The sequence below is a fragment of the Artemia sp. Qi Xiang Cuo genome, chromosome 10 (assembly GCF_049724085.1).
Source record: "Artemia sp. Qi Xiang Cuo chromosome 10, ASM4972408v1, whole genome shotgun sequence".
NCBI classification, from domain to species: Eukaryota; Metazoa; Arthropoda; class Branchiopoda; order Anostraca; family Artemiidae; genus Artemia; species Artemia sp. Qi Xiang Cuo.
This window is the reverse complement of record NC_142803.1, coordinates 48,795,608-48,804,007: the sequence shown is the minus strand read 5'-3', so window position 1 is coordinate 48,804,007 and position 8,400 is coordinate 48,795,608. Positions and strand designations below refer to the sequence as shown.

Sequence of the window (8,400 nt, the reverse complement as noted above, 5' to 3'; positions counted from 1 at the left end):
AAAACTCTGATTCCGCTACAAATTCAAAGGGCCCGGGGGGCTAACACTTCACACTATTTCCCGGGGCCACACGGGATCCGAAAGAAAAGAAAGCTCGCGTGCGTTTAAGAATGGTCCCATTTGAATGGAAATCAAAAGCTGTAGCTTCATCTTTCAGAGTGCAGCTAGCCCCTCCCGCCCTCCACGCCTTTGGTGTATCGTATGGATAAACCCATCCGATAAAAATTTGAGGTGACCATTTTGTTAAAAATAGTTCAAACATCAGATATTAAAACTCGGGAGTCGATTCAACCCCCCAGGGCCCAGGGATAGGCGTTGTAAGTTATACTTAGGGAATATATATGGTTCTTATAGAAGGTACGCTCGTATAAACTTCAGAGAGGGCTCATTTGATTGAAAGTAAAAAATTCTAGATCGCTTTTAAAGAGTCAAAAGAGACCGAAGCTTAATTAGTCCCCACATGCCCTTTTTCCCCAAACCCATCCGATAATAATTTTGAGATAGGTTGACACAAACCCATTTTCCCACTGTGATATTGTTACTTTGATACCAGTTTTGATACTTGGATGAATATTTGATTTATTTTTTTAACTTTGATTTTGAAATAAGGAATTTTTAAAAACTTTACCACAATATTTACCACATTTACGACAAGGATAGCTATCCAGCTTAAAAATACCCTCCCCCCTCTTCATAATAAGTTTTGACTTTAGAATTATTACTGAACACAGAAAGATGTTCAAGATAAAACTGAATATTTTTAGATCAGATCAGACAATGGTGTTAAAAATCGCGAAAAGGATTTTTTCGAGGGGGAGGGGGAGGGGTACAAAAACTTACTTTGAAAAACGCATCAAAAATTTGCTTATATTCATTTTTGTTACGTTTTTACGAGTCGGACAAACATTTCATGGGGGGGAGGGGTTCAAACCCCCTACCCCCCGGATACGGCCTTGTCTAAGACTTATCCTTTTACTTTTCAATGCGTTTTTAAACTGCGCAAAAGACTGAATACGCTTTGGCTATTCTACTTTTTACATCTTTACTGCAACAACCATCCTTACTAATGATGGTTTGTGAGCCTATGCCTAGGTATTTGAAGCTGTTCACTCGGCCTATTTTCTTAGTACCTAGAATGAAGTGTTTATCCTTATTTATTCCAAATACAAGCCTTTTAGTTAACACACAAAGCTTCTTAGCATTAATTCTCAAACCTGTTCTTGTCCTCTCAACTCCTAACACCTCTAAAAATCAAATCACTTCGCTAACACTTTCATTAAGGACACTAAAACCATCTGTATTATTGAAATCTAAGAGCTTTATTATCCTACTTCACACCATTTTCTCCTATAACCCTTCTTTGAAATAGCACATTAAAACAAATTTACTTTTCTTGTTTATCCCCCCCCCCCCGCAAGAAAATGCGTACATACTTAACACCACCATCCCTCCCCGTTCTCCCCACAAATTTTCAATAGGTGACCACGCTAACAGTAAAGACAAAAAAAAACATAGAAAGTAGTAAAAACACACCATCTGTGCACGCCATTTGTTCTGAATACTGATAGCCACCAGCAGTGTTGCCAGATTGGCTTATTTTACGCCAAACTGGCTTATTTTGTTGGCGACTGGCGTGAAAATTTTTGCAACTGGCTTGTGGCTTAAAACTTGGCTACCTTTATTTTGAGCTGGCTTATTTCTTGGCGTGATTTACTTTTTCGGAAAGAATTTATATTTTTTGGCAATTCATCCGATTCTCGAACGAACGAACGAACGAATGCTCACGAAAGGTCAAAATCACGTTTTAACTCTATGGTCAAAATACGAATCTAACCGCGGCACTGCGGTGAAGTTTTCAAATCCTAAGAGACACGTAGTTTCGCAACAACAACATAAAAAGTATTAGCCATAAAGTCTTGGGGCTGAACTACAGCTAAAGGTACAGTATTTTAGCTGTTACTTGTTAGTATAGAATATCGCCAGGAGTCAACCTCATAACAGATATTTCTATAACATCTACAGATCCTGTTTAGCTGTTTAGTTCATGTGAGTTGTCCAGGAGTCGTCATGTACACTCTAGCTATTTTCTGTGGTTTGAATCTCTGTACAAACAGATTGGGTATACAGCCTAGCCCACTGGGTACACACCCCAATGCATTGGGTACTGGCCCCAATATATTGGGTACCCCCATACCTGTTTTCACTTTTGGTCTAGGCCTATTCTGAGAAAATACATTTATTTATATTTGAGATTTTCTTTGCATCACTTCAGTTTAAATATGCTCAAAGGAAGAAGCAAACTGGTCATGGATTTTCTCAGAATACTTGCAAACGTGAAAATCGGTATGGGGAAGTTAGGAATATTAATTGTTTTATGTGCTACCATCAACATAATGAACTACTTCACCCCTGCAGTAGTACACGACAGGATCTGTACCTAAGAATTTGAGTGCTACACCCCACAATCAGTACTACATTAAACATGGCATAGGTCCTACTACGCTATATATGGAGTAGGTCCTGCTATGCTATATATGGAGTAGTACACTTGGTTAGATGTAGGTATCAAATTCTGAGGTACAGATCCTGTGGTATACTACTACAGTGGTGAAGGAGTACATTATATGTTGATGATTGTACATAAAAAAAATTAATCCCTAACTGGTATGGGGGGGTATCCAATGCATTGAGGTGTGTACCTCAATGCATTGGCTACCAGCAAATTGGGTACATGCCACAGAAAAATAGCTGGTGTACATAACTGGTTTGCACCCCCATTTTTAGCGGTGATGAGCATCAGTTTGTGACATAAGCAAACCTGAAGCAATCAATCTTGTTTCAGACTCACTTTTATTCATTTTTCCCAATGTATTAGCCTATAGTTAAATACTAGAGAAAGTAGTTATACATAATATAGGCTAATAGCTAATATGTAATAAAGTACCATATAATAATAATGGAAATATCAGAAAGAGATATATGAATACAGGAGCCTGAGCCTTTGTAATTGCCACTGCCCATATTTAATTTTCGCTTTAATTTCTCTGACTGATATCAGTACTTAAACCTTGTATAAACATAGTTGTTGGGAATGAAAAGAAAGTTGAGATTCTGCTCTGCCAAATGCTATTTGTTTGCATCCCTTTCTCTGTTGAGAGTCCCATGTTTAATAGTTCTTGATATCTCAGTACTGAAAGATTTTTCTAGAACTGTCAATATAGCCATTTTACAACCTTTATTTTGTGGAAGTATATGAGAAAACTCAACATTGAGGCCGTTTTCCATTGCTCGATTTTTCTGAGCTCAGTTCAGCCTTTCTCACAATTTTTATTTCATTTGTGTTTGTGCAACCTTTTGGCCGAGCTCAGCTCAGAAATTCCTCTTCTATTGGTTTTGTGAGAGCTGTTGGCTGAGATTTTGCTCGCACAAATTTGACCCTGGGCTGAGTTTTTTCTGAAATTAAACTTCTGAAATCAAAAATTAAACTTCTTTAAGTCAGTATTGTAATGTAAATCTATAACCCAGCTATGTTGCAAGATGTTTAAAAAATCATATTTTAGTAATCAGAAGTCGTCAGAATAGGCAGGATATATTATTCAAATATTGTTACAAGTACAAGCTTAGCTTGGACCTTATTGTCAATTTTTACTCCATAATGAACATACAGATTCAGTTTATTTTTCCATACTCTTTTTAGATTGAATGTCATTCACCCCGAGTAAAAATAAAAATGAAACGTTGAACTGGATATGATGGAAACGGGCAGAAAAAAATTTCAAATTTTTTCACTGTTACTAGGCCTTCCAACTCAACTGAACACGACAGTGCTGGAACAGATGGTGTTGATGGTGGTGGATCCGAGCCAAAACGAGGTTTAATAGACAAATCAGCACCTGAAATTAGTATAGGGACGAGATATAGCAGTGCCATCACCAAATACAGACGAGTTGTTCCATCAAAAGTTAAAATAGTGGCAAATTTGTGTAATGATTCATCAGCCCAAGATTGGGTGGAACCTGATGAGTCAGATGACAGTGACTCTGAGACTGACAGCATGGACAGTGATAGCAGTATCACCAGCCACTACAGGCGAAAACGAGCTGTTCTACCAAAGTCTAAGACAGTGGCAGAGCTGTTAAAAGAATCAAAATTAGTCCAAGAACTGGTGGAACCAGACGTAGCGGGCTCTACCTCCGAAGTGGTGAACAGTCACTCCGATACTGGCAGTCCAACACCAAAACTAGTCCCAGAAAGGGTGGTTAAAACCTCTCTTTTTAAACTTGGTGTACCTCAAGCATCTACTGCCAAGCAGATTGTTACCTCAGTCTCTACTAAAGTACTTAAGCCTGTCCTAGTCCCAGAAAGGGTGGTTCAAACCTCTCTTTCTAAACTTCGTATACCTCAAGCATCTACTGCCAAGCAGATTGTTACCTCAGCCAACCAGATTGCTACCTCAGGGTCTACTAACGTAGTTAAGCCTGTCCCGTCCAAAATTACTAGTAATATGCAGAATCCTAACAAAAAGACTGAAACAAACAATCAGAATTGTGTTGAAAGTGAAACAGGAGAAATGGTGTCCAGAAGCCAAAATGAAGGAAGCAGCAAGGAACCTGAAGAAGGAAGAAATGTTACACCAAGAGCCAGTATGACAAAAGTTGTGAAAAAGAGTTATGAAAGACTATATCAGTCTGTGTGGGAGAAAGATACAAAATTCCAAGGCTGGCTTCAGCCTGTTCAAGGTGATGACACAAAAGCATCGTGTAAAATCTGCAATGGTACAGAGCTTAGGGCTCACAAACATGATCTGGAGCAGCACATGATATCGAAAAAGCATGAGAAGAAGGCAGCAAGTCTCAAAATACAGAAACCAGTCACTGAATGCGGTGAGTACTTTTCTTTTTAACATGGCTTAACAATAGGGGGGTCCCTACGTTCTTGTCATCAAGAAACCTACCAGAATGAGTGGTCTTTGTAGCACTACTCCGAAACTTCGTAGCAATAAGGCCCAATGTCCAGTGTGTGTTTTGTTGGGAAGTCTTAACCCCATCTTGAGTTCTGTGTGTATTTTAGAGAGACCCTCAAATACGTCACTCAACCAAGAATATCTTCCATTTAGATCTCAACAGAATTTGATAACGATTAATAGCCAGTGGCCCGTTATTTTGCGTATGGGGGACCCAATCGGAGTTCGGGGACCAGTCATTCAAATCAACCAAGGAAGCACACTTGTGCTTCTATAAAGAGGCATATCACAACAGTGTTAAGCCATCTTCGGTCCCAGAGAGGTGGGGAGGGCCGCGTTTTGTAGGCCATGTCCTAACCAAGAAACATGCAACATTTCATCCCCTTCTGACTTTTCCTTCATGTGGAAAATCCGGACGGAAGTTGCCCCCCCCCCCAACCACATCCCCTTTCAGAGTAAAGCTATGAAACATAGCAGAAATAATCGGTTATGAAACATAGCCGAAATAATCACGAATAATTAACGCTAATTTTCTAGGAGTCACGTCGGCGAACTTGGCTTCGCTGAAAGCGGAGCTCGTGTTAGCTGCTCAGATAGCCTGTCACTGGTCAGTGAGAACAATCGACCATCTTTCTACTATCATCAAAGACTTATTTCCGGGGCTTAATGGTGACTCGATGAGGCTCAAAGAAACTAAAAGTTCTACTCTCATTAAGAATGTGCTTGGACCTGAAACCCTGAAGGAGATAGTGGCTGACATTGGAGATGTTAAGTACTCTCTAATACTGGATGAGTCAACTGATGTCTCTACAATGAAGTTCATGTGTATTTGCATTCGATATTAAAGCCCGAAGTTGAAAAAGATAGTGTGTACTGCGTTAGGAATGGTTGAAGTACCATCAACTACAGCTATTATACTCCACGCAGAACTCACAAAATTTCTTGCAGAGTGCAAAGTACCTCTCAAAAACCAGATTGGTATTGGTACTGATGGGGCAAATAACATGTGTGGCGCAAATCACTCTCTATTTACATTGCTGAAAGCAGATGGGTTACCCCACCTTCAGCTTTTCAAATGTGTTTGCTATTCTCTGCACTTGTGCGCTTCCGAGGCGGTGGAAGAGTTGCCGAGCAACCTAGAATTTATGCTCTCGGAAACGTACAAGTGGTTTAGCGTAAGCCCGTTGCGAAGGGAAGTGTACGCCCAGATATATAGGCTGATAAATCATGGAAATTTGCCCCTTAAAATTGTTGCCCCTTCAAGTACACGCTGGTTGTCGCGATACACCGCAGTGTGTAGAGTTGATGAGCAATACCTCGAACTGACAACACATTTCCGCATCGCCAAGGAAAAAGAGCGGTGCTATACTGCAAGAACTTTACGCGAAATGTACAGTGATAAGCGCAACCGTCTATACATTGTCTTTCTGAAACCGCTATTGGCCGACTTTCAGAGGGTGAACATGCTATTTCAACATTCGAATGCAGACCAATTTCGTCTGTTTCAAGAGCTGAAAGATTTGGTCATGTGCATCCTGCGCAGGATCCTTCGGCCGTCTGCAGTGTCCTTAACGTCAACCTTGAGTTTCTAATTTACAACCTTCCTGTCGACCAGGTAGACTTTGGGCATTTGTTTCTTTCTGAACTCAGCGAAGCTGATCTTCCAAGCGAGATGAAAGAGGAAATAAAACTTCGCTGTCACGGGTTTCTCAAGACGGCTGCAAGGTCAGTTCTGAAACGTTTACCTCTTGCCATTGATTCCCTTCTGAAATTGAGAATTCTCTCTCCGACAATATGTTTATCTCCGACTAGACCCAGATTCGCCGACCTACCTCTTAGTGTGATTCCAGTGACAGAATTTGGAGACATGGAAAACCAGTGGAGACGCCTGCTCGAGGTTGACTGGAATGAACATTGTGGCGGAGAACTTCCAAAAGAATCCTCTGAGTTCTGGGTCCACGTGCTTCAGTTTCGCGACCCTATTGGAGAGCCAGTCTTTCAGCATTTGGCAAAGTGGGCATTGTCGTTGCTGAGTTTGCCTATCAGCAACGCAGTCGTTGACAGAGCGTTTTCAATGATGAACTGTGTAAAGTCAAAGCTTCGGAATAGAATGCTTTTACCAATGCTAAACGCAATTTTGATTTTTCGACTGTGGATGTCAGTCAGTGGCCACTGCTGTTCGTCATTCGTACCATCGGCCAAAATGACTTCGTTCAACAGTTCCATATATTCGAAAAATGGAGCTGAAAATGCGTCTGACAGTGGACGATGCGGCAGAGCTGATGCGCCTGACGCTGACGGCGAAGAAGATGAACTCAGTGACATCTTAGAGGCATTTGGTCAATCTTAAAGGGCTATGAAAGACGGATATTCTTAATCACCGAAAATTCCACCCTGGAGCATTTTTTTCCAAACTGCCACTTTTTTTAGTTTTCCCGTCATAAAGTGCCTTAAAAGGTACGCACTTACTCAACAACTGGCAGCCAGAGTTCAGAGAGTTATCATGCACTCAAGGTCAATATAATTATAATGAGTTGTAAACTTCAGAAATCGATGAGTGAGTTGGCTCTCGCAGCACAGCAACAAAATTCAATTCTTAGTTTGTCTTACGTAAAAGTATCGAAATTTATAACGCGTGTCATTCCCAATCTGGCACACGATGCTTCCCATCCATGTTTAAAGTGGTGGAATGTTCGGACTTCGTTAAAATGTGGCTCATCAAACAGGAAACTGGAGATCCATCCCAGCAAGAACAAATAAAGACTAAGAACCTTCGTCTCCCTATCTCGATACTACAACCATGCGGAGTCGAATAAAATACGGCTGATACCAGGCGAATTTGAGTGGAGGTGGAGATGGCGCGGAACATTACCATTCGTTACCTCTACAACTAGTTCATCGCAGTACAGCCCCGGAGAAGAAAAATTGAGTGAGAACAAGTGAAAGTGTTTGATTAGACTAATCATACACGCCTGGAGGCCTGGTACGGTCTTTTCCTCGCAAATGCGCGGCGGCGATGAGGGAAAGTAGACGGCCGTCAACTCAGTGCTCAGCTAGTTCTCAAATTGGCTCCACCTCCGCTCAGATTTTACGGGTTATCCAATAGTCGGTGCATGGACCAAAGACGGGGGTTCTACTCAATCTTATTTGTTCTTGGTCCCAGGGACGTATTGTGGTTCGTGATAGCCAATTATGACCCTGGAATGGACTTGTGATAAAGACAAAAGTACGATTGTGTTCCTTGTGTATCTTTCGTAGCCCTTTAAGGGCGTTTTAACATTGGGAAAAGGATTTTATTCCAAAGCTTTGACTTTACACAAAGTGATTTCCATAATTTTATGAATATATATGTGATGATATCCCAATGATCTGATTTTTGTTTGTGTATCTATGTGATAATAAACCAATGATCTAATGATATTTTTTGTTTTTGTCTG

The 8,400-nt window shown here is 40.7% G+C and overlaps 1 pseudogene; it reads left to right on the top strand.

Annotated features, from left to right (window-relative positions):
- Positions 1-5,967: 5,967 nt before the first annotated feature.
- On the top strand, positions 5,968-7,362 carry LOC148947843 (uncharacterized; annotated as a pseudogene).
- The last annotated feature ends 1,038 nt before the right edge of the window (positions 7,363-8,400 follow it).